A 24,449-nucleotide genomic window follows, 5' to 3' on the forward strand; every position below is an offset into this window, starting at 1 on the left:
CCCACACTGTGATCTGGGGCTGAAAGAAGGAGAGCCAAACCTGAGCCTTTAAAGAGTTACCAAGTCTCCTGTGCTCTAAGCAGAAGCAATAGAAACCCACTCTGAAGGATGCACCCTTGATTCAGACCCATAGGATTCACACAAATGCAAGTTAACAGCAAAAACAACAAAATCGCCACTCATAGGAGGTCACACATAAGTGACAGTCAGCAGAACTGATACACAACAGATTAAAGATTCCCTAACACAGAATACAGAACTTTTTTTTTTTAATTTAAAGGAAAAAAAAAAAAAAAAAGGACGTTCCTGGAGATTACTTACCAATTATGATGGAGATAGAGTACCAGTACATTGGAGACATCCGGCAGATACCACCTGAATCAAGTACTCAAAGCTAAGTTCACCAGTAACACAAACTGGCATCACACATGAGGTGGTTTTCTGAGGACATGACATCACCTTCATTGTATTCCTGACAAAAATACAGAATTGGAATTTAAACATGAGGAAACAGATAAGCCCAAATTAAGGGACATTCTACAAAACAACTGGCCTGCACACCCCCAAAATTTCAATGTCATAAAAGAAAGAAAAATAAAAAACTGTTTCAGATTAAAGGAGACTGAAGAGATTTGACATCTGAATTTCTGGATTGAAAAAGAGTTGCCGCAAAGTATATTACTGAGATAATAGGAAGTGAAGATGTACAGTGTGATAGATTAAAAATGGCCTGAAATTCGTTGACATTCCTCCGGCTGAGAAATGGGTACGTATTTCCCCTCCTTTTAAATCTGGGTTAGCCTATGACTGCTTTGACAAATGGAATAGAGTGGAAGTGAAGGAGTGCCAATTCCGAATCCAACCTTTATTTTTTTATCTATTTTTTTAATTTTTTTTAAGATTTTATTTATTTTTCAACACAGAGAGAGACAGCAAGAGAGGGAACACAAGCAGGGGGAGTGGGAGAGGGATAAGCAGGACTCCCGCCAAGCAGGGAGCCCCATGTGGGACTCGATCCCAGGACCCCAGGATCATGACCTGAGCCAAAGGCAGATGCCCAACGACTGAGCCACCCAGGTGCCCTATTTTTTTATTTTATTTTTTCTGAGCCCAACCTTTAAAAGGCAATTTCTGGGAGTATCTGGGTGGCTCAGTTGGTTAAGTGTCTGACTCTTGATTTTGGCTCAGGTCATGATTGCAGGGTCATGAGACTGAGCCCTGTGTCAGACTCCACGCTGAGGGTGGAGTCTGCTTGAGATTCTCTCTCTCTCTCTCTCTCTCTCTCTGCCCCACCCCTGTGCTCTTTCTCTCTCTCTGTCTCTCAAAATAAATATATAAATAAAATCTTTAAAAAGAAAAGGCAATTTCTGCTTCTTCCACTATACTCTGTTTCTTGAATTTGATCATTGTATTATGGTTATATAGGAGAGTGACTTTATTCTTAAGAATTATTTAATGATTATCATGATGTCTTCAATTTCTCTCAAATGGTTCAGTTAAAGTCTGAGAGAGACTGAGAGAAAGCATGCATAAATGTGGCAAAATGTTAACAACTGATTAATCTAGATGAAGTGTATACAGGTGTTCCTTGAATAATTTTTACAACTTTTCTAAACCTTGACATTTTACCCTCAAAAAAGTGCAAATGAAAGAGAAAGGATTAAATCTCAAAAAGGAAAAAAAAACAATGACTTGACTTCCTCTTGTGGCCAAGATGAACTAATAAGGACAAGATGTACCATCCCAACTAAAGTATCTAAAACAAAACAAAACAAAAAAACAGATAAAATATCTACAACAGTTTTCAAGATACTCTATATGAAGCAACAAAGGATAGTGATCTCTGAGAACTAAGAAACTAACAAGGTGAGTCCCATAATTGCCCCAGTTTGCTACTTTGAGAGTTTCCAAGCATGGCAGAAGGAAGAGAAAGCTGAGACAGAGCCTGGCAGATTACCTGAGTTGAGAAAACAGACCCTAGGGTCCAGAGACCAAAGCAGCTAGAGTTCACATGACAGAATAACAGAAAGAAGACAGATGCACAGAGACAGAATACTGGACAGATCCACAGAGTTCTCCCTCAAATATTTATGACCAATGTATGCATTTAAGGAGACTGTTCTAGGCCCAGGAAAGAACCATCTGTAAGGATTAGAGGGAATGGTTCTTGTCATTCACATTGGTCTAGGAATAGTGCCTATTTCAATCAGCCAGACTGGAAAAACTCATAATTCACAAGGCACTGGGTAGAGTATTCAGGAAGATCTTGCCTCAGTAGTGGAGAAGTAGCCCTACGATGAGCACTGCTTCAGACCTACCTACTAAAAAGTAAAAACAAGATCCCAAAGGACCAAACTATATCCAAATAACTTAAGTATCTCCCAGAAAAAAGCACAAGAAGATTTATAGAGCTATAAAAATAGTCAACACTGAACACGGTAAGATTCACAATGTCTAGCCTCCAAACAAAGATTACCAATTATACAAAGAGTCAAAAAAATACAACCGATGGGGGAGAATAATTAGTGAAAAACAACCTAGAACTGACACAGATGTTAGAATTAACAGAAAAGAACATTAAGACAGTTATTATAGCTGTATTCCATATATTCAAAAAGTTAGAAACACAGAAAATATAAAGGAAGACCCAAATTAAACTTGTAGAAATGAAAAATAAAATGCATGACAATATCATATAGGCCAGAAAGAGATAAATGAAAGTATATATTGTAGGGTTCTTATGTGTGAAATGGCATAAGATCACTTTAAGATACACTAAGATAAATATATATACTATAAATAGTTAAGCAACCACTAACATAAAAAAATAAAGAATTATAACTAATAAAGCAACAACAGAGATAAAATCAAATCAAAAAGAAACTTGATTAGCCCAAAAGAAGGTAGAAAACCAGGAAAGTGAGAACAAATAACAGGAAGGACAAATAGAAAACAAATAGCAAAAGGATAAAGTCAAATTAACACCTTAATAATCAAATTAAATGTAAATGGAGTAAACTGCCTGATTAAAAGGCATAGGTTGTCAGGTTGAATAAAAAAGCAAGCCCCAACTATATGCTGCCTACAAAAAAGTGCACTTTAAATATAAAGATAAGGGGCTCCTGGGTGGCTCAGTTGGTTGGGTGACTGCCTTGAGCTCAGGTCAAGATCCTGAAGTCGCAGGATTGAGTCCCGCATTGGGCTCCCTGCTCAGTGGGGAGTCTGCTTCTCCCTCTGACCCTCCTCCCTCTCATGCTCTCTATCATTCTCTCTCTCTCTCTCTCAATAAATAAACAAAAATCTTTAAATAATATAAATAAATAAATATAAAGATAATATAATAAATAGGTTAAAAGTGAAAGGATGGAAAGAGAGAAACTATGCTAACACTAGCCAAAGGAAAATGAGATTAGCTACTTTACAATCAAACAAAATAAATTTCAGACCAAAGACTATTACCAGGGATCAAAAGCTCATTTTATCATTATAAAGATAAAGGGGTCAATTCATCAAGAGGAAATAACAGTCTTAAACATTTATGAACCTAATAATAGTGCTTCAAATTACATGAAGTTAAAACTGATAGAACTGCACAAAGAAATAGATGAATCCAAAATTTTAGTCGGAGATTTTAACACTCCTCTTTCAATAATTGCTAGACCATGTATGCAGAAAATCAGTATGGATATAGAAAATTTGAATAACACTATTAATTACTTGATCTGATTGACATTTAGAGAACACCCAACAAAAGCAGAATACACATTCTTCTCAAGTGCACAGAGAACTATTTTTGGCCATAGACTCAATAAAATTCAATAGGATTCAAGTCATACAACCTATGTTCTCTGACCACAGAAAAATTAAATTAGAAATCAATAACTAAAAGATCCTTGGAAAATCCCCAACGATTTGGAAACTAAACAACACCCTTCCATGTAACTGGCAGGTTGAAGAAGACATCAAAAGAGAAATTGAAAAGTATTTTGAACTGAATGAAAATGAAAACAACATATCAGAATCTGTAGATGCCATTAAAGTAGTACTTAAGGGAAAACTTACAGCACTGAATGTCTGTATTAGAAAAAAAGAAAGGTCTCAAATCAGTGATCTCAACTTCCACCTTACAAACCTAGAAAAGAAAGAGCAAAGCAAATGTAAAGCAGAATAAAGGAAGTAATAAAGACCAAGGCAGGAACCAATGAAATAGAAAAGAAGAAAACAATAGAGAGAATCAAACAAAGCACAGGCTGTTTTTTTCAGAAAATCAATAAAATGGACTAAGCTTTAGCTAGACTAATCAGGAAAAAAAGAGAAGACAAATTATCAATATCAGAAATACAGAGTTGACATCACCACATATTCTACAGGTATTAAGGATAAAAGTAGATCTTTTTATAGCTCATAAGTGTGATGATTGAGTATTCACACTATTTTGTGACATGTTTACGACTACAATATATTACCCATCTGACATGAAAAAAAAAACAAGAGAAAAAGGATAAAAATAGATTATTATGAATAATAACTTTATGCCAATAAATTTCACAACATAGATAAAATGGACAAACTCCTTGAAAGACATGAATTACCACAGCTCACATAAGAATAGATAACCTAAAAAGCCCTATATCTGTTAAAGAAGCTGAAATTGTACTTAAAAACCTTCCCACACAGAAAATTCCAGGCCCACATAGCTAGAAGAAATAATACCAACTCTCTAGAAATTAGTATTTGTACTAATTCTATAGAAGGAAGAAATAATACTAATTCTACACAAAATTTTCCAAAAAAATTGAAGAAGAGGGAGTATTTCCCAATTCATTCTATGAGGCCAGCGTTACCCTAACTCCAAACCCAGACAAAGATATTACAAGAAACAAAACTAGACTAATATCTCTCGTGTATATAGAGGCAAAAAAATCTAAACAAAACTTTAACAAATTGAACTTAATGGCATAAAAAAGGATAACACAACATGACCAAGTGGGGTGGGTTCATCCCAAAATTGCAGAATTGGTTTAAAGTTCAAAAATCAAACAGTAATTCACCATATTAGCAAACCAAAGGAGAAAACCATATCATCATCTCAATAGAGGCAAATGCTGCATTCGACAAAATCTAATATTTATTCCTAATAAAAATTTTTGGCAAGCTAGGAATATGAAGGAACTTCTTCAACCTGATAAAAGACATTTACAAAATACTGACAGCTAACATCATATTCAATGGTGAAAGACTGAATGCTTTCCCACTAAGATCAGGAACAAGATAGGGGGATGTCTTCTGTCACCACTTCTCTTCAACATTATATATAGATACAAAAATTATAAACATAATTTCAACAAATTAAACAATATATAAAAAGGATACTACATCATGACCAAGTGGGATTCATCCCAAGAGGGATTCAACCCTGCAAAAATCAATCAATGTAATTCAACATATTAGCCAACTTAAAAGAAAAACCAGATGAAATCATATTTCTAAAAAAGAAATAAAAGGAGTCCAGGTTGGAACAAGAGAAGAAAAATTGTCTTTTTCATAAATAACATGATTGTCTCTGTAGAAATTCCAGTGTAATATACAAAAAATGCTACAAAAACATTAATGAGTTTAGGGAGATACAAGATACAACATCAATATACAAAAATGAGTTGAATTTCTATATACTGGCAATGAACAATTGGAAATTGAAACTTTAAGATAGCATCAAAAAATATGAAAGACTTAAGGATAAATGTGACAAAATATGTGAAAGGTCTTAAACTGAAAATGACAAAACATTGCTGAGAGAAATTCAAGAGACCTAAATGAATAGAAATGTAAGCTTTGTTCATGGGTCAGAAGACTCAATATTGTCAAGATGTCAACTCTCCCCAAAATGATCTGTGTGTTCAATGCCTTTCTAACAAAAATCCCAGCAGGTTTTTCTTTTCCCCAGAAACTGACAAAGTGAAAATCATAATGAAATGCAAAGGAACTAGAATTCCTAAAAACAACTTTGGAAAAAATACTATATGATTTTGAGAATTACTGTAAAGCTACCATAATTAAAACAGTGCAATATAAGCATAAAGATGGACAGATTAATGGAATATAATCGAGATTCCAAAAATAGAGGCACCTAGCTGGCTCAGTCGGTAGGACATGTGACTCTTCATCTCAGGGTCGTGAGTTTGAGCACCACATTGGGAGTAGAGTTTACTTAGTAAAAAAAAAACTTTTTTTTTAAGATTCCAAATATAAAATCATGTAAATATGACTTTTGACAAAGGCACAAATGCAATCGAGTAGAGAAAGGATAGTCTTTTCAATAAATAGTGCTTGAACAACTAGATATTCATTAAAAAAAAAACAACTCATCTTAACATGTACAAAAATTAACTCAAAATGAATGACAAACCTAAATGTAGAACTTCAATCTATAAAATGTCTAAAAGAAAATACAGAAAGAAATCTTTTAAACTAGACTTCAAAAATTAAAACTGCTCTTAGAAAAACACTGTTTAGAAAATGAAAAAGCACTAAAACCAGATAAAGACACCGCAAAAAATGTGAATTATAGACCAATATCTCTCATGAATATAGATGCAAAAATCCTCAACAAAATATTAGCAAACCGAATCCAACAATACATTAAAAAAATCATATACCACAATCAAGTGGGATTTATTCCCAGGATGCAAGTGTGGTTCAATATCCACAAAACAATTTACATGATATGTCACATCAATAAGAGAAAGGATAAAAAACATATGATCATATCAATAGGTGCAGAAAAAGCATTTGACTAAGTACAGCATCCATTCATGATAAAACCCTCTGCAAAGCAGGTCTAGAGGGAACAAACCTCAACACAATAAAGGCTTTGTATGAAAAAAACCACAGCCAAAATCATACTCAGTGGGGAGCAACTGAGAGCTTTTCCTCTATGGTCAGGAATAAGACAGGGATGTCCACTCTCACCACATTTATTTAAATTAGTACCGGAAGTCCTAGCCACAGGAATTAGAAAACATAAAGAAATAAAAGGCATCCAAATTGGTAAGAAAGAAGCAAAACCGTCACAATTTGCAGATGACATAATACTATATATAGAAAACCATAAAGACTCCACCCCAAAAAAACTACTAGAACTGATAAATGAATTCAGTAAAGCCACAGATACAAAATCTAAGTACAGAAATCAGTTGTATCCCTACAGGCTACTAATGAAGCAGCAAAAAGTGAAATTAAGAAAACAATCCCATTTACAATTGCACCCAAAACAATAAGATAGCTAGGAATGAACTTAACCAAAGAGGAGAAAGACCTGTACTCTGAAAACTATAAAACACAGAAGAAAGAAATTCAAGATGATGCTAAGAAATGGCAAGACAGTGGTGCCTGGATGGCTCAGTCGTTAAACGTCTGCCTTAGGCTCAGGTCATGATCCCAGAGTCCTGGGATCGAGCCCTGCATTGAGCCCTGCATTGGGCTCCCTGCTCGGCAGGAAGCCTGCTTCTCCCTCTCCCACTCCCCCTGCTTGTGTTCCCTCTCTCGCTGTCTCTCTCTCTCTGTCGAATAAATAAATAAAATCTTTTAAAAAAAGAAAGAAAGAAATAGCAAGACATTCCATGCTCACGGATTGGAAGAACAAATAATTGTTAAAATGTTTATACTACCTAAAGCAATCTACAGATTTAGTGCAATTCCTATCAAAATAAAAAGAGCATTTTCACAGAACTAGAACAAACAATCCTGGGGTGCCTGGCTGGCTCAGTTGGTAGAGCAAGTGACTCTTGATCTCAGGGTCGTGAGTTTGAGCCCCACATTTCGTGTAGAGGTGTAGATATTACTTAAAAAAAAAAAAGGTGTAGAGTAAACAATCCTAAAATTTGTATGGAACCACAAAAGACCTTGAATAGCCAAAGCAAATCTTGAAAAATAAAACTGGGGATATCACAATTCCAGATTTCATATATTGCAAAGTAGTAATTAAAATAGTATAGTACTGGCATAAAAATAGACACACAGATCAATGGGATAGAACAAAAAAACCCAGAAATAAGCCCACAATTCTATGATCAATTAATTTTCAACAAAGGAAGAATGACTATACAATGGGAAAAAGTCTCTTTGACAAATGGTGTTGGGAAAACTGGTCAGCTATATGCAAAAGAATGAAACTAAACCAGTTTCTTCCACCATATGCAATAATAAACTCAAAATGGATCAAAGACTTAAATGTGAGACCTGAAACCATAAAAATCCTTGAGAGAGCACAGGCAGTAATCTCTCTGACATTGGCTATAGCAACTTTTCTCTAGCTATGTCTCCTGAGCAAGAGAAACAGAAGCAAAAATAAACTATTGAAACTACATCAAAATAAAAAGCTTCTGCATAGTGAATGAAATCAAAATTCTAATAATCAACAATCTAAATCTAATAATCAACAAAACTAAAAGGCAGCCTACAGAATGGGAGAAGATATTTGCAAATGACATGTCCGATAAAGGGTTAATATCTAAAATATATAAAAAACTTATACAACTCAATACCCAAAAAACAATCCAATTAAAAAATGGGCAGGAGATATGAACAGACATTTCTCCAAAGAAGACATGTAGATGGCCAACAGACATATGAAAAGATGCTCAGCGTCACTCTTCACCAGGGAAATGCAAATCAGAACCACAGTGAGATATCACCCCATACCTGTCGGAATGGCTAAAATCAAAAACTCAAAAAAATAAAAAATAAAAAAATAAAAAATAAAATAAAATCAAAAACTCAAGAAACAACAAGTGTGGTTGGTAAGGATGTGGAGAAAAGGAACCTTCATGCACTGTTGGTGCAGCCACTGTGGAAAACAGTATGGAGGTTTCTTAAAAAATTAAAAATAGAACCATCCTATGACCCATATGTATACATATGCCAAAACTTATCAAACTGTTCATAGCACTATAGAAACACATGGGATAATGTTGTTATAATCTGTAAGTGGAGGGCGCCTTTATAAGCATGATCAATACTCATAAATTACAAAAGAATACACGGATACATTTAAAATATTTTTTAAAAATTGCATGGCAAAAGCATAAAAAAGTCAAAAGACAAATTTGGGGAAAGTATCAGCAATATTACAGATAAAAGATTAACTTCCTTAATGTAAAAAAAGTTTACAAGCCAGTGAGAAAGTTCAACAAACCAATAGTAAAATGGGAAAAATATATGAAGTAACAACTTATAGTTAAGAAAATGTAAACGGTTGGGGTGCCTGGGTGGCTCAGTCGTTAAGCGTCTTCCTTCAGCTCAGGTCACGGTCCCAGGGTCCTGGGATCGAGCCCCGCATCAGGCTCTCTGCTCCGTGGGAGGCCTGCTTCTCCCTCTCCCACTCCCCCCTGCTTGTGTTCCCTCTCTCGCTGTGTCTCTCTCTGTCAAATAAATAAAATCTTTAAAAAAAAAAAAATGTAAAGGCATCATTATTTTATGAGAAGATCCTCATTCTTACTTATAAAATAAACGAAATTCAAATGCCAATTAAAACCACACTGAGAGAATTAGTGACACAGACTTTCAATAATTGCATTGATGTGAGTGCGGGATAACAGTCAATCTTTTACTTAGCTAGTAAGAGTATAAATGAGTATGATTTCCATTGAGGACAATTTGGCAATATTATCAAACCTTAAAAAATGCACTTTGCCTCTGACCCAACAATTCTTCCCTAGATATTTATTCTACAGATATTCAAGCATATGTGTCTACAAAGATATTCAATAAAGCGTCATTTGTCATAGGCAAATCAGAAACAAATTGCCATCGATAGGACCCAAATATACTTGTATGCTTATAAATGCATAAAATATCTCAAAGATAATACATAAAAACTAATAAGAGTAGTTACTTCTGGGAAAAAGAACTGAATGGCTGAGGGACAAGTGTGAAAGGAAGACTAACTTTTCACTATATATCTATTATTTCCTTTTAAATTATGTAGTGTGTACATTTATTACCTCTTCATGAACAAAATAAAAAGTAGTATGATTAAAATCTGGAAGTTCTTAGCGATGTTAATAGGAAAAGCATGTTTAAAGAGAATTTAAAATTTAAAAATATTTAATTTAAAATTTAAAAAGAGAGTCAATTGCAAACTCTAAGTAAAACAAAAAAGTTTTTAAAAAACGTCGCATGAAATATGAGGCAACTGTGTGATATGATTTGAGCAAGTTATGCAGTATAGGAAAAAAGAATCCACTTGGCCTTGATGTTTGTTTCATTCTCTTTTGAATAACTCAGGTTTAGAGATGTGGAAGTAGTTATCTTCCTAGCAAATCACTCTGTATTCTGTAGGAAATATTTGTATGAGCATAAACTATACATCATAAATTTATTGATCTCGATTCTTAGAATCAATCCATAGATAAAATGCAGAAAAATTAATTATACTGACAGAAAAAAAATGCAAATGGTATAAACCCTAACATTATAAATGTAAAGGTAGCGAAGAGAGAAATTGAGTGGTGGCTAAGGGCATAGGGTGGCAGTGAGGGGACAAGAAGAGGTGAAGACTAGTTTGAGGGTGCTATTTTTCTCGTACTACTTTGTAGTGAATCAAGAGTTACTACCTACATTGATAGAACAAGAATTCAAAGGTATTTAAATTTACAATGATAAAGGTACCCGGGGCTCAGTCTGCAGGGCATGAGACTCTTGATCTCAGGGTTGTGAGTTCAAGCTCCACATTGGGCATGGAGCCAACTTAAAAAAAAAAATTATAACGATAAGCAATAGAAAAATGGGAAATAATATAATTAAGAAAGCACATGGAGGTAGAAAGCAATGGAGTGTCTCAATGAGGTATATTTCTCATCATTCATAACATGAAGTTAACAAACACCAAATAAAGTAAATAAATCAAGAAAGTGTTATCTGCATAGAGTTCACAATTATAATACTAACTACCAAAATAATTAAAAGCAAACTCTTGAAGGTGATAAGACATGGGTGTAAAGGAGAGATTTGAGGGATGGAACAGGAAACTTTTATCTTTTTTCCACTTAATACCATTCTGTACCTTTTGAATTTTTTGACCAACTTCATGTATTACTTTTATAATAGATATTCCTTATACAATTTTATCATTTTAGTTTTGTTTAATTTTAGATTTCAGGCACATGAGGAAAATATAATGTATCTATTTTAAAGTTTTATGGTCTGACCATTTCTGTTTTCCAGATAAAGCTAAGCTACTTCACAGCCTGTTTCCACACGGTGGTATTTTCCAAAGAAACACTAACCCGCATCCAAAAATAACAGTAAAGCAATTTACTGTCATGAAAACATCAAAAGGGGATTCCACTCATAATACATAACAAAACTTCTTAAAATCTTTCTCTGACCCTCTCTCAATATCTCACACCATATGGTAGCTTCTCCCAAATCTCTATCCTTCTGTTGAAACTTCCACTAAACACAGCCCACACTGCTCCTGGTCTCCTTTACTCACCACTTTCCTCCCTTTCCTTTGTGGGCCCATTCTCTTCTAAATATCTGTCCATTCAAATATAAATCAAGCTTCCTCTATATCCATTTCAGACCTTACCACAAGGGTCTTTCTTCTTAGTCTGGGGAAACTAGCATCATTGTAATGTTATTCCTAAAAGAAAATAAATTCTAATTTCTAAAAGATCTGCCCCGAACAAACATTTGAGACATACTCTGCTGGAATTTAGTTATGAAGCTGTAGGTTTCTCTCCTATAGGCATCCTAAAGATAAGAGCTGGGTCTTACTCATTTTTGTATTTGGGTAGACAATGACATGCTTCACACAGAGTAACACTTCACCACCAAATGCACATTTTACTGTGGAATTGTAATTTGGAATTGAGCTTTTATGGGAGAGAGTGGGGGGAGAAGAAGAGGAAGGAAGCTAATGTTTGCAGAGTACCTACTAGGGAGCAGGCACTACGTGTTTATGGTGACGATATATCTTTCTACCTTCTTTTCTGGATCAGTAATTCTCAAATTGGAGCAAGAAAACACAATGTGGAGGAATAAGAGTAGTTTGAAAGAACCCTCCATGTGATGCTATTATTCCTGACTGTGTGTATAAGCACACACATCATAAAACACTCACATATCCTGACAGATATAAACTAAGACACTTCTACAAACAGTACTGTGTCCAAAATACTGTTTGACCTTAAGTGTTGAGGATGGGGGAGTAAGATAAAGAACCATGGATGGAAACTGTGTCCGTATATGTTGTACATGTCTATATGATGCATACACACTCAAAGATGCCCACTAGATGGCAAGCCCACATTTCAAATGTTAACAATTACTGTGATGCCCCCGCTGGGCATTTTAATAATTCAAGCCAAATCCCTATAAGGCCAAGGTATTATATACAGGTTAAGAAGTATACAAGTTAACTTTGTGGTGATGGTCTTACAAATACCTTCTAGAAATAGAGTCTGAATTTATAGCTCCACAGTTTCTAAAATCTACTGACTTATTTTCCAGCCAAAATATAGTATTAATGCAGGTAAATTAAATTCCCTTATTAGATCATCTGATTTCATAATTCAGCTTCAATATGAATTAATTCCAGGACTAAAGCAAGTGGCAAGGCCAGGATTTGACCCCAAGTAGTTTACTTCCAGAAGCCAGGCATTAACTGGGATGCATCTCCACCCTTCTCTAGGATGAAAGGGAAGAAGCCAAAGAGGAACGCTAGTGCCCTTGCCCTAGGTTAGCCGCCTCCCTCTGTTCCTCCCTTGACCCCCCCACATCACTGCCAGCCTTAGCTGACACTGCCCTGCTCAAAATCCTCCAGTGGCCACCCCTTACAGGAGCAACTCTGAGCTAGCACAAGCTGGATACACCACCAATCTCTCCCACATCCAACCACACTGATTTGTTTTCATTCCCTGAACAAGTTCTGGGCTCACTCACCTCCAAGTCTCTAGACTCTTGCTATCCTGGAAATCCTCACCCCTATTATCTGCAGGAACAAGTAGTCAGCCTTCAGGTCTTCCCCACAGTCACTCATCTAAGGTGCCCACTCGGACTTTGCCAGGAATTGGGCCCTCCCATTTCAATGCTTCCATCATGCCATTTATCTCATGATTTGGCAATTGCCAGTGTGGCTGGTTTTCCTGCCACCGGAGGGAGCACTCCAGGCATGGTGTCTTTGCAGCTTTGTGTCCTCAGCACCAAACCTTGTGTCTGGCATACAGAGGACACACAGTAAATTTGGCTGCTTGAATAAATGAATAAACGCAAGAGTGTAAACAGTCAGACTGCAGACTCTCTTAAAAATCCCAGCCTTTGGGTCATGGGATATAGAGGGAGGTAACTCCTACTGAATCCCTTGCAGAGGTGTGGACCGGGATGGAGGAACAAGGGGCCAGAGCCAGAGAAGCCCACTCAGGGAGGTTGCAGGGCTATTACAGTGGGTCCACAGAGCTTCCTTGCTCTGGTGTCCCAAGGATAGTCCTTCAAAACATTAAAATACATGGGAAGGAGTCCCCCTTACAACCTTCTATATCCCACCATCCTCTACAATCAGGTGAATCCCTGGCTATTTTTGTAACTATTCTCTTTGATTTCCTTTGGAACTCTCCTTGACCTCCTTTGAAATGAGCCTTCTTTGCTTAATATCAATGCCAGCTAGAGATTCAGATATTTTCTGGGGGCTCCACCAAGAGATATCTTCTGAGATTTCTTGGCCATTAGAGGAACAGGTTTCAATGCAGGACTTGGGAGCTAGCTCTGCTCATTAACTATGTGGGCTACATTAGTCAGCTAGGGCTGCCATAACAAAGTACCACAAAATGGGTGGTTAAACAACAGAAATTTATTATCTCATGGTCCTGGAGGCTAGAAGTCAAGATCGAGGTGTTGGCAGGGTTGGTTCTTTCAAAGGGATGTGAGGCAGAATCTGTTCCATGCCTCTCCCCTAGTTCCTGGTGGATCCCTGGCAACCTTGGCATTCCTTAGCATCACTCCAATTGCTGCCTATGTCTTCACATGGCATTCTCCCTGTGTGCATGTCTGTGACCACATTTCTGCATTTTATGTAGGAGACACCAGTCATATTGGATCAGGGACCCATCCTACCCCAGTTTGTCCACATCTTAACTTAGTTACATCACAACCACCCTATTTCCAAAGAAAGGTCACCTTCTGAGGTCCTGGGAGTTAGAACCTCAACATATGATTTTTGAGGGAACACTATTCAACTCAGAACATTGGCCATATTTTCCACAGCAAAAATTAGGACCCCCTCATTTAGCATATGGTGTGACATTAGGACAGAATATTTGGAATCAGGACTCTCTAGGAAATGTGGGGGTTTAGGGAACATCATTTTTTAAAGTAAATCCAGGCAAGTGCATGTTAATCTGAAGGGTTTTAAAACATCCCTAAGTAGGGACACCTGGGTGGTCTGCCTTTGGCTCAGGTCCTGATCCCAGGGTCCTGGGATCGAGCCCCACATCGGGCTCCTTGCTCAGTGGGGAGCCTGCTTCTCCCTCTGTGTGTGCTCTCTCATCTCTCTCTCAAATAAATAAATAAAATCTTTTAAAAAGTAAAAAATAGGGGCGCCTGGGTGGCTCAGTCGTTAAGTGTCTGCCTTTGGCTCAGGTCCTGATCCCAGGGTCCTGGGATCGAGCCCCACATCGGGCTCCTTGCTCAGCTGGGAGCCTGATTCTCCCTCTCCCACTCCCCCTGCTTGTGTTCCCTCTCTAGCTGTCTCTCTCTCTGTGAAATAAATAAAATCTTTTAAAAAAATTTTAAAAAATAAAATAAAATAAAATACCCCTAAGTAGATATCCAATTGAAGAAGTTCTGCTAAATACCTAGAATTAGAGCAGACACCTGTGACTGCTGTAAATAATCAGGTCCCATGGAATCAGAGAGGACTTCCTATGAAATCAAATCAACATAAAATGAATAGATGATAGGTAGGTAGATAGGCACACATACACACACACACACACACACACACACATCTTTGAAAGAATGCACAAGTAGGTGAGATTTGTGTACATTCTACTAGCTTCTTTTAAGATCAGTATGGAGAATTAACTACTTGTGTATAGAGGATTGAAAAAAGCAGAATGTTCCCTGAAATAGAGGTAAGACTTTTCAAATGTGATTTTTATTACAAACTGGTATCATTTCCCTACCACCAACAACCCCCGTGACTTTGTAAATATATATACATAAATATATAAATATATATAAGGTATAATATATATATACATATATACAAGGTATAATAAAAACAACAGAAATATATTATCCAATTTCCAATTTCCAAATGTTCACAATTTTAGGGGTAGAATTATGTACCGAGGATAACTTATATCTGTAACCTATTATAACTCCTGCCCTCAAACTAATTTTTGCATACTGTGTTCCCAAGATAGAAATAAAAACAGGTCTGGGGACACCAGAGATGCAAGAAAAGTGTGTTAAAAAAAACCTCACAGGGCCATAATGGAGCCACTTAAGTTAAAGTCCCAAGTCAGTAAACCAAGACTTAATACCTAAGCAAATTGCAGTTCCAACCCCCCAGGAATGCAGCCTTTAACCAGTTAACATGGGAACTTCCTGGTCAGCACTAGGGAATGTACTGCAAGACCCCTTCCACTCCCCTTAGGAGGGCAACCCTGCCTAAAACAATGGCTTCTTTGCTAATCACTTCCTTTTTTCTTCTCCCTCTCTACTTTTAAAAACCTTTCCTTTTCGGTTCTATTTGCTAGACGGGGATGCTGCCCGATTCATGAATCATTTAATAAAGCCAGTGAGATTTTTACATTTTACTTGTTTGAATTTTTGTGACCTAACAGATTTGGTGGCAACAACAAGATCCAAAGTGAACTCACCTGGCAACATTAGGGAACAAGAAACACAGGTGTGACCCCCTGTGAACCCTTTTGGGTTCGCTGTCTTTCTCACCGTCTCCAAGGGCCCTTGGTGAGTTCCTCTTGGTTGAGCTCTGCTCTATTTGCCTTTGAGCTTCGAATCTAATTGGCTTTCCCTTACAGGGCAGGGCAGCTCGAGTTGGCAGATGGTTCTGCCTGGAGCCCAGCTGAGCTGGCAGAAGTGTCAACCAGAAGCCAAGCCCCAGACGTTCAGACCCCAATTCCCCAAGTAGAAAACCCCAAGACCTTACTTAGCTCTGTCCCTGGATTCCATGCTGGGAACTGCTGGTGGCAGCTGCGGTTCTCATGCCTTGGGGTTGGCTGGATCCATCCCTTCTGCAGTCCAACGTCCCACGGAAATTGGTGGTGGTGTGCAGGTGGTCCTGTGGGCAGGATGCCGTAACATCTCTTGGTCACTGCCGATATATTAAGGTGCACATGTTTGTTTGCCTTGTTTTGTGTAAACAAAAGGTATTACTAAGGGAATCTCAGAAACCAGAAAGCAGCAAAAATTGGTAGGCCCGGGTCAAGCATTTAAAGTCTGTTAGAGGGCTTGCCACCTCAAAAAGACTCCTATGATAGGGTAATTTGGTCAGAAAACAGGTTCAGTTGACCCGCCAACTTCAAGACCTCGTGCAACGAGGTACGCTATAAAACATTCCACAATTCCCAACCCACAGCTTGTCCCTCTTCTAGGTATTAGTTTGGCTCTGAGAAATCCAAAAGTCTAGGTAAAAGAAATGGGATCCTTTACATCCAGAGAACTGAGCCTGCCGCTTTCGAGCACACCTGTTAATGTTATGTCCAAGAACTAAGGTCCCGGAAGTTGCAGATTATCTACAAAAATGGCAAAATCCTACTAAAAGCAACCTAAAATTACAATGGCCCTTATGGGGAATGTTGCAATTAGTTAAGAACATTTAAGAAGGGCACTTAAAAGCAGGATCCCCAAAGAAGACAGTATGAAATACCTGTTTTAATCGGCAAGCAGAAGCTTCCAAAGGTTTTGAAATTCCAAAATAGCTTCCTTGAAAATTTTGCTGCAAAGAGCTGATAAAAAAAAATGTAAAAGACACAAGAGAATCCCTTCTTGGCCTTTTGGCTAAGATCAAGTGTAAAAGACGCAAGAGGTACCAAATACAAAAAGCTCTAAAACTGATGTAATTCTTAATGCTTCCCTTTTTATCCTCCTTTGTTTGAATAATCATTCTAAGTTGTCCTCTGAATTGACTTTACCTGACCATAAAGGCCATTCAAAGTTCATCTATCCTTTACCATCCCACAAATTTCCCCTATTTATCCCAAACATCTTGTAAATTATTGGCCTTAAGAAACCAAAGTCCTTCTTGGAGAAATTTATATTCTTTCTCGGCCTCTCTTTTTTTTTTAAGATTTTATTTATTTGCTTGTCAGAGAGAGAGAGAGCACAAGCAGGGGGGAGTGGCAGGCAGAAGGAGAGGGAGAAGCAGGCTCCCCACTGAGCAGGGAGCCCGATGCGGGGCTCCATCCCAGGACCCTGGGATCATGACCTGAGCTGAAGGCAGACGCTTAATGACTGAGCCACCCAGGCATCCCTCTTTCTTGGTCTCTTAAAGTATATACCTTATCGTGTCTTTGAAATGTAAATGCAGCCTACAATCATCTGAGACATGAAAGGGCAAAAAATAGGAAAAGAGGCCTTTTTAAAATACAAACTGCTAAAAGGGCTCTTGTGTCTGAACTCTACCACAACCTCTGAACATTAATTCCAGGGACAAATACAGATCTTAAAAATCTCCACAAATATTAATAACTATAAGGTATTTGTGTGTGTGTGTGTACACACACAGGTTACAATGTATATATGTTATAAATGTGAGATATTTTTCTACCTCTGGGTGTTACTGATAAAATTAATTTGTAAAACAGTCCTTTGTAGTTGGTTTAAAAGCAAGCACTTGTAGGTTTGGGTATTCTAAAAATTTCAGAAAGATCTAAACTAATCCAAATGTTTTTCAGGTTCACACAATCTGGGAAAATATTCAGTATTAAAGCAAATTTAAGGTTGTTGGTTTGCCTACAATAGACATGTCTTCAGAGTTATCAGCATTAAATATAAAACGTTTATTCTGCCTGGATTTACTGAAAGTCAAAAAAGTTCATATTATTTATGTTGCAAAATTTGCCAGAAAAAATAACTTAGAATAATGGTTGACTTTGTCTAATGTGTAATGAAGTTTTTGTGAGTAACCTAAACATAAGAACAAGTAAATTAAATAGATGTAAATAAGATAAAAAGGTTTTAGATAAACTTTCTAAATAGTTTCCCCCAAATCTTTTTGGTAACCTGAAATCTAAAAGTTTCATTAAGGGATGAGTTAAGTTCATTAAATATCTAAATTATTTCCAAGTAAGATAATATAGTGAAACATTAATTATTGAACATTAGTTTATTTACTTTTGGTTTCCTTATTACAAAGAAACTAAAGATAAATCTTGAACTGTTGATAAACATGTTTTGTGCTTTTTCAGAGATGATACAATGAAGAAGCACATTTCTAGAAATTATAAAATGTATTTGTAAATTTATCTAAAGAATACTGGTATAACAGTTCACAATTTCTTACTTCTTAGCTTCCACTAGAAATTAGTTTCTAAGGGTTAAGAATTCTAATTAATATATGTGGTTAAAGCTATTAGAAATAATAAGAGAAATATCTCTATCAAGAAAAGTAGGATGTATGTTTTCTGTAAAAGAAGGTATGGGAAACGGAAATGCATTTTTGTTGAGGGAAAAGAAAGTAATTTTGTCCAAAAATGAGGCTGGTTGTTTAAAGAGGGAAAACTTAGGACAAAATCTGAATGTAAAAAGAAAGTTGTAGAAGATTTAAGAAAAAGCAATCCTTGGAAAGAAGTCTTATGTATGGTCAGTACTGGCTAAGATTAAACTAAATTTAGTTAGGTAAATGAGTTTTAATATCAAAAGTATACTGAGGCAAAATTAAAATTTTGTTTTCTCTTTGGTAAGAGGACAAAGTTTTCTTGAACTACTGGTCTTCTCTTAGTAAGAAATTGTAAACAATAGCTTTTCTTTACTTTTAAAGTTATCTGCTTAGAAAACAAGGATTCTGTGCTTTGCCAAAATAATTTCTTATGTTTATTAGGTCTTTGATTACTTAAGAAAATTAAGTCTTAATATTAAAAGAATTAAACTTTGTTCACAAATATATAACCTTCTGCATTTGCCTTTAAAATCTTTTACTGTCACTTAGATTAAATGGATAATTAGGTGTTGTTTCATAATGATCTGTGATTCTATTTAATCAGATGTTCAGATCTTTTGCTATTTTTGACATACTTCCAAAAATAAAATTCTAACACGAAGTCTTTTGACCGCAGTCTAACTGAGGAGATCCAGAGGGCCCTGGAACATTTCAAGGTTTTGTTTTCATCATAAGTGAGAGATAGTAAGCTAAATAGGCTCATTTAGTATGTTAAATTACATGGGAAACATTGCCAAATAAATGATGCTAAACCTTCTTTGACTGTATTTGTGTAGGTATACGTCATTAAAATAAGTGTTCTAGAAATTGTATGAAACTCCTAGAAACCTGATCTTTCCTAATATGCTATTAATGTAAAGTGTTGTGTGTCGTAGAAATAATCAAATTTCCTTGTCAATTTCATTGTAATGAACTATCAGATCTTTAGCCATGGTCACTTTTAAGTCCCTTGTCATTTACAGTTATTGTTTTACTCTGATGCTTTTGCAAATGTGTCTTCTCCAGTGAAATTCATGGAAAGGAAGCTGACAAGTACTGTAGAATACAGATTTCTGATAACCTTCAGCTTATACAACGAACTGGCATTTAGAAACTCTCAAAGGCTGTCCTGGAATCTCCTTGGAAGGGACTCTACTGGGTCCTCTTCACTAACATATGGCAGCCCAACTTCAGGGACTTCACCTTGCCGATACACATCACAGCTGAAGAAGGCTCCACCTGACATCTACTACTATACAAGAGTTGAAAACCTCCAAATCAAACTGACCGGGAAGAGAAGTAGCTGACGTCAATGTAGACTGCTTCTGCCCCAGATTCTGAGTCGACGTCATACTAACTAACCATGAAACCCTTGCTTCCCCTTCTTTCCTTTACTCTGACCCTGCCCTGGAAAGATCATGCCATCATCGGCATTTTCCAGGCTATTGCTAAAGGGGGTGAGCTTTGCCTTTCAGGCTGCTGGATTTGTCATCAAAAACTTCGATCCGTCCATTAACAGGGCCGCGTTAGTGAAGGTGCCCGGACAGGGTTTTGTCTGTGTCTGTGGTGGTTATCATTCCCCTCGGGTCTCTGAATGCCCGGTTGCTGGTGGCCAGGCTCAGCAATGATTCCTCCATTGTGCCCCTCACTTTTCACAAGCAAACTGAGACATCTCATGGGTCAACTCCCTTGGATTTACATTGTCTTGTTAAAAAAAAAAAAAAAAAGACCTACTAGGACATATTCATGACTCAGGATTTGCTTCCTTTGGCAGGGCCCTACTTCCTTGGTTAGGGGTAAATGCAAATGAGAATATGATCAGGAACTTCTCCTTCACACTTAACTATATTGTAGAATCCATTGCTAAGACAATAGCTGCTGGACAAAGATCCTTAGATTTTTCTGGCCAGAGTTGTTCTTGATATTGGATAGCACCTGATGATCTTTTAGCCGAGCAAGGAGGTGTCTGTGCTCTGGCCAGCAGCACCTGCCGCACCTGCGTGAACACTTCTGGGGAAGTTCAAACACAATCACATAAGATCGCCGGGCAAGCCACTTGGCTTGAAAAGGAGACTCCAACAGTGTCTTTCTTTTACTTCTTTGATTTTGATTGGTTTGGGTCTTGGAGACCATGGCTTCAAAATGTACTCCAGACATTGGGAATCATCCTGCTTTTAGTAATCCTCCTAATCTCCCTGGTGCACTATATTCTCTCAAAAGCTTTAAATGCTTGTTCACAGCTGCTAACATCCAAGCAAATGATCTCCCTAAGACACGAACATCAGAAGAATGGAGAGGATGATGGACTTAAACGTTGAGAGTGAGAAGTCATAATCTGTGACTATTACAGAGATGAAGCAAAAATGTCATGACCTGTGAATAGCGCACAAAACAAAAACAACAAAAGCTGGGAGAACTCTGGAGCGGTAACTGAGGATGGTGTTAATGCCTTAAATTTTGATCACATTTCAAGTAGGCTGAGAGCCTGATCAAAAAGGAGGAATTATTAAAGAGAAAACCACAGGGCCATAATGGAGCTCCTTATGTTAAGGTTGCAGGGCAGTAAACCAAGACTTAATAATACCTAAGCTAACTGCAGTTCCAACCCCCCAGGAATGCAGCCTTTAACCAGTTAACATGGGAACTTCCTGGTCAGCACTAGGAAATGCACTGATAGACCCCTTCCACTCCCCTTAGGAGGGCAACCCCGCCTAAAACAATGGCTTCTTTGCTAATCACTTCCTTTTTTCTGCTCCCTCTCTACCTTTAAAAACCTTTCCTTTTCGGTTCTATTTGCTAGATGGGGATGCTGCCCGATTCATGAATCATTTAATAAAGCCAGTGAGATCTTTACATTTTACTTGTTTGAATTTTTGTTATTTAACAGTGTGAGCCACAGTCAGAACTGCTTCCCCAATAGCCCACAAACTGCAATATACCTTCCGTGTTAGAAAAACTGTTTAACAAGAGACAATTCTACCGTTTCTGAGAATTTTTCCACTTTTCTAACAAACATAAATTGCCTCAAATCATGTGGAACTAGGAAAGATAAAATAAATTAATTAAAATAAAATAAACTTAAAGTCATAAATGTGTTTTACATGGGATATCCTTGTAATGGGAAATAGGAAAAGACCCCGAGAAGTTGGGTAATGATGAAGGAAATGGAAGAACTGCTCAGTAAGAAAACAATAATCGGTGTTTGTGTATGAGCACTAACCTAGGTCCAGGCAAAGCGGTAGGCTGTTTCCGTCCGTATTTAATCCCCTCAATAACCCTACCAGGTAGCTATCCTTACCTCCATTTAACAGATGGGGCAACTGAGCCTCAGAGCGGTTATGTGATTTGTCCAACCAAGGCCGTGGAGTAAATAAGTGGCAGAAGCAGGCATGGAATCCAGGTCAGCCTGAACCCACAGCCCATGTGCCCAGAGCTGGTGAGAGGCCTCTGGGGGATCTGAGGCTTTCATTAAGTGCCTGCACAACATCTCCCTCTCAGAGAGAATGGAGTAGCAACACCAGGCATGTGGAGGAAGGTTGGAATGGCCTGGGAGGAGAGTGAGGAGGTAGATTAAGGGGCATCAAGGCTTCACAACAACTGTGTACTGGGAAAACAATTTTGTTCAAGAGGGCTATTTATAGGGATGTTTTTCCTCAGCACTCCCTTCCCCCATCTCCTCCCTTTTGTGTTAAAAGGCGCCTGGCAGATTGGTAGAGGGTTACAGGCAATGCACAGGAAACTCTGGAACACAATGCACGGGGCGGGGACAGATCCCCACCCACCTAAGAACATCGCTAGCTCCGGTATTCAGAGACCCTGCGGGGGGACAGCTGGAGCTCACAGACGGGTCTCTGCTCCTCTTATCATCTTTCTCCCAGACAGAAAGAAGGCACCATGCCCAAGGGGGTGCAGAACAGAGTAAAATTAGGAAGCAGAGGCAGAATAAGAGGCAACAGAACAAAGCAAACAAACACCAACGTAACTGAAATCGGCCAGGTAGCCAAGTCATCCGCTATCCAGAGGACTCCTGAATTCTATGAGGAGTCCAGCTTTTTCCACCCAAGTCTCTGTTCAGCTTTCAAACTCCCAAGACACAGAGTGTGGAGTGGGAGAAGTGATCCCAAACCCAGCTGCTGAGAGGGACCCCAGAACCTCCTGGACCCTCGGGACAGACCCAGCCAGGCCTGTGGGGACAGCTGCTTACAGGAACAGCCTCTCACACTCTTCCCTCTGGGCCACCAGACAGGGGCCCCCAGCCAAATAGATCCACATCCAGACTTAGAGGTTAAGGCCAGACCCTGGGCAGATTCAAATGTCTGTCTACTAGTGATTCAACCCACAGCACTTGGCTCTCCCTCTGGCCTTGTGAAGTCTCTCTACATGAGACTGGGAAGGATGCTTCCTGCGGCTGTTTGGCAGCGTCCCGCGCCCCTGCTGGAGTGGGACAAGGCGGTCTTGTGCTGCCTGGTTTGCTCATCGCGTCTGAAATACTGAAGACTCATTTAGCGCTACGCTGTGCATCATGGGTCAAATGGCATTACAGTTTTCAAAACACTCTGCAGAACACAAAAGATTTCCAAACCTCTTGTGTTTGAACAACATTCAATGCAAAGGAATTAGAGCCTAACTAAAATACTGGTAGCAAAAGACATTTCTCAAATAATTTCAGTGTGTGTGCAGATGTCTCATCTAATTTCTAGGCCTAACCTCTTCACTCCTACCCAGTCCTGCATTTTACACAAAGGGCATTTCCTCCTGGAAGCTCTGATAGTGTCACCAGCTGGACCCCAAGACCTAACCTTTACTGCCTACCTGCTTGGACTCACTGACTTTTGTCCCACATTTTTTCTGAAGCTCTTCTTTCCAGCTTATCTCTTAACTCAGGCAAAAGACCCAATGGGCATAACATCCTGTGATGGAAACCGAAACTACTTCTCAAGCAATAAAGACTGGCTCAGACAAAGAGCTCCTGCTGGCCCAGACTACCCAGACCAGTATGAATTTAACCCCGACTCACACTTGCCCAGATGGACCGAGGGACTGACAGCTACCTTTACCTCATTCTAATAGTCAAATCTCCGCCCAAGGAGCACAAGCCTCATTTACATAACATACAATTTATGTAAAGGCATGATTCCTTAAGGTGCATGCATCACCTTCTGCCTGCCTCTACATATGATGACAAGGCTCCCCGATCTAAATATGCATCCTAACCCTAAATAAAAGGAACCCATTCACCCTTACTGGGGAGTCACGGCTTTGGAAATTATTCCCCATGATCTCCTTATTTCCTGCAAATAAAGTTTCCTTTGTGCAACAACTCACTTGGTGTAGTTTCTTTTTCTTTTTTTTTTTTTTTTTTTTAGAGAGACAGAGTGCATGCAAGCACAGAAGCAGCATGGGGGAAAGGGCTGAGGGAGTGGGAGAGAGAGGAAGAATCTTCAGCAGCCTCCACACCCAGCGCGGAGCCGACTAGGGGCGATCCCATGACCCTGATGAGCTGAAATCCAGAGTCAGATGCTGAACCGACTGAGCCACCCAGGCACCCCTGGCATAGTTTCTATCTGCGACTCACCACAGAGTGAACTCATGTTAGTTTGGTTACAGTAGGGCCCTTGACATATAGAGAAGTTTTATCTTTCTGCAAAAAAATAATTTTTACCCTCACCAGCCCCCAATCTTTTTTAAAGTTTTTATTTATCTATTTACTTAGAGAGAGAGAGAGAAAGTGCATGCACAAGCAGGAGGAGGGACAGAGGGAGAGAGAGGATTCCAAGCAGACTCC

At 38.3% G+C, this 24,449-nt stretch overlaps 1 pseudogene; it reads left to right on the forward strand.

Moving 5' to 3' along the window:
• The first annotated feature begins 4,389 nt into the window (after nt 1–4,389).
• Nucleotides 4,390–4,476, forward strand: LOC116634198 (annotated as a pseudogene).
• Nucleotides 4,477–24,449: the final 19,973 nt, after the last annotated feature.

Source organism: Phoca vitulina, unplaced genomic scaffold (genome assembly GCF_004348235.1).
Source record: "Phoca vitulina isolate PV1807 unplaced genomic scaffold, GSC_HSeal_1.0 scaffold8, whole genome shotgun sequence".
Classification (NCBI taxonomy): domain Eukaryota; kingdom Metazoa; phylum Chordata; class Mammalia; order Carnivora; family Phocidae; genus Phoca; species Phoca vitulina.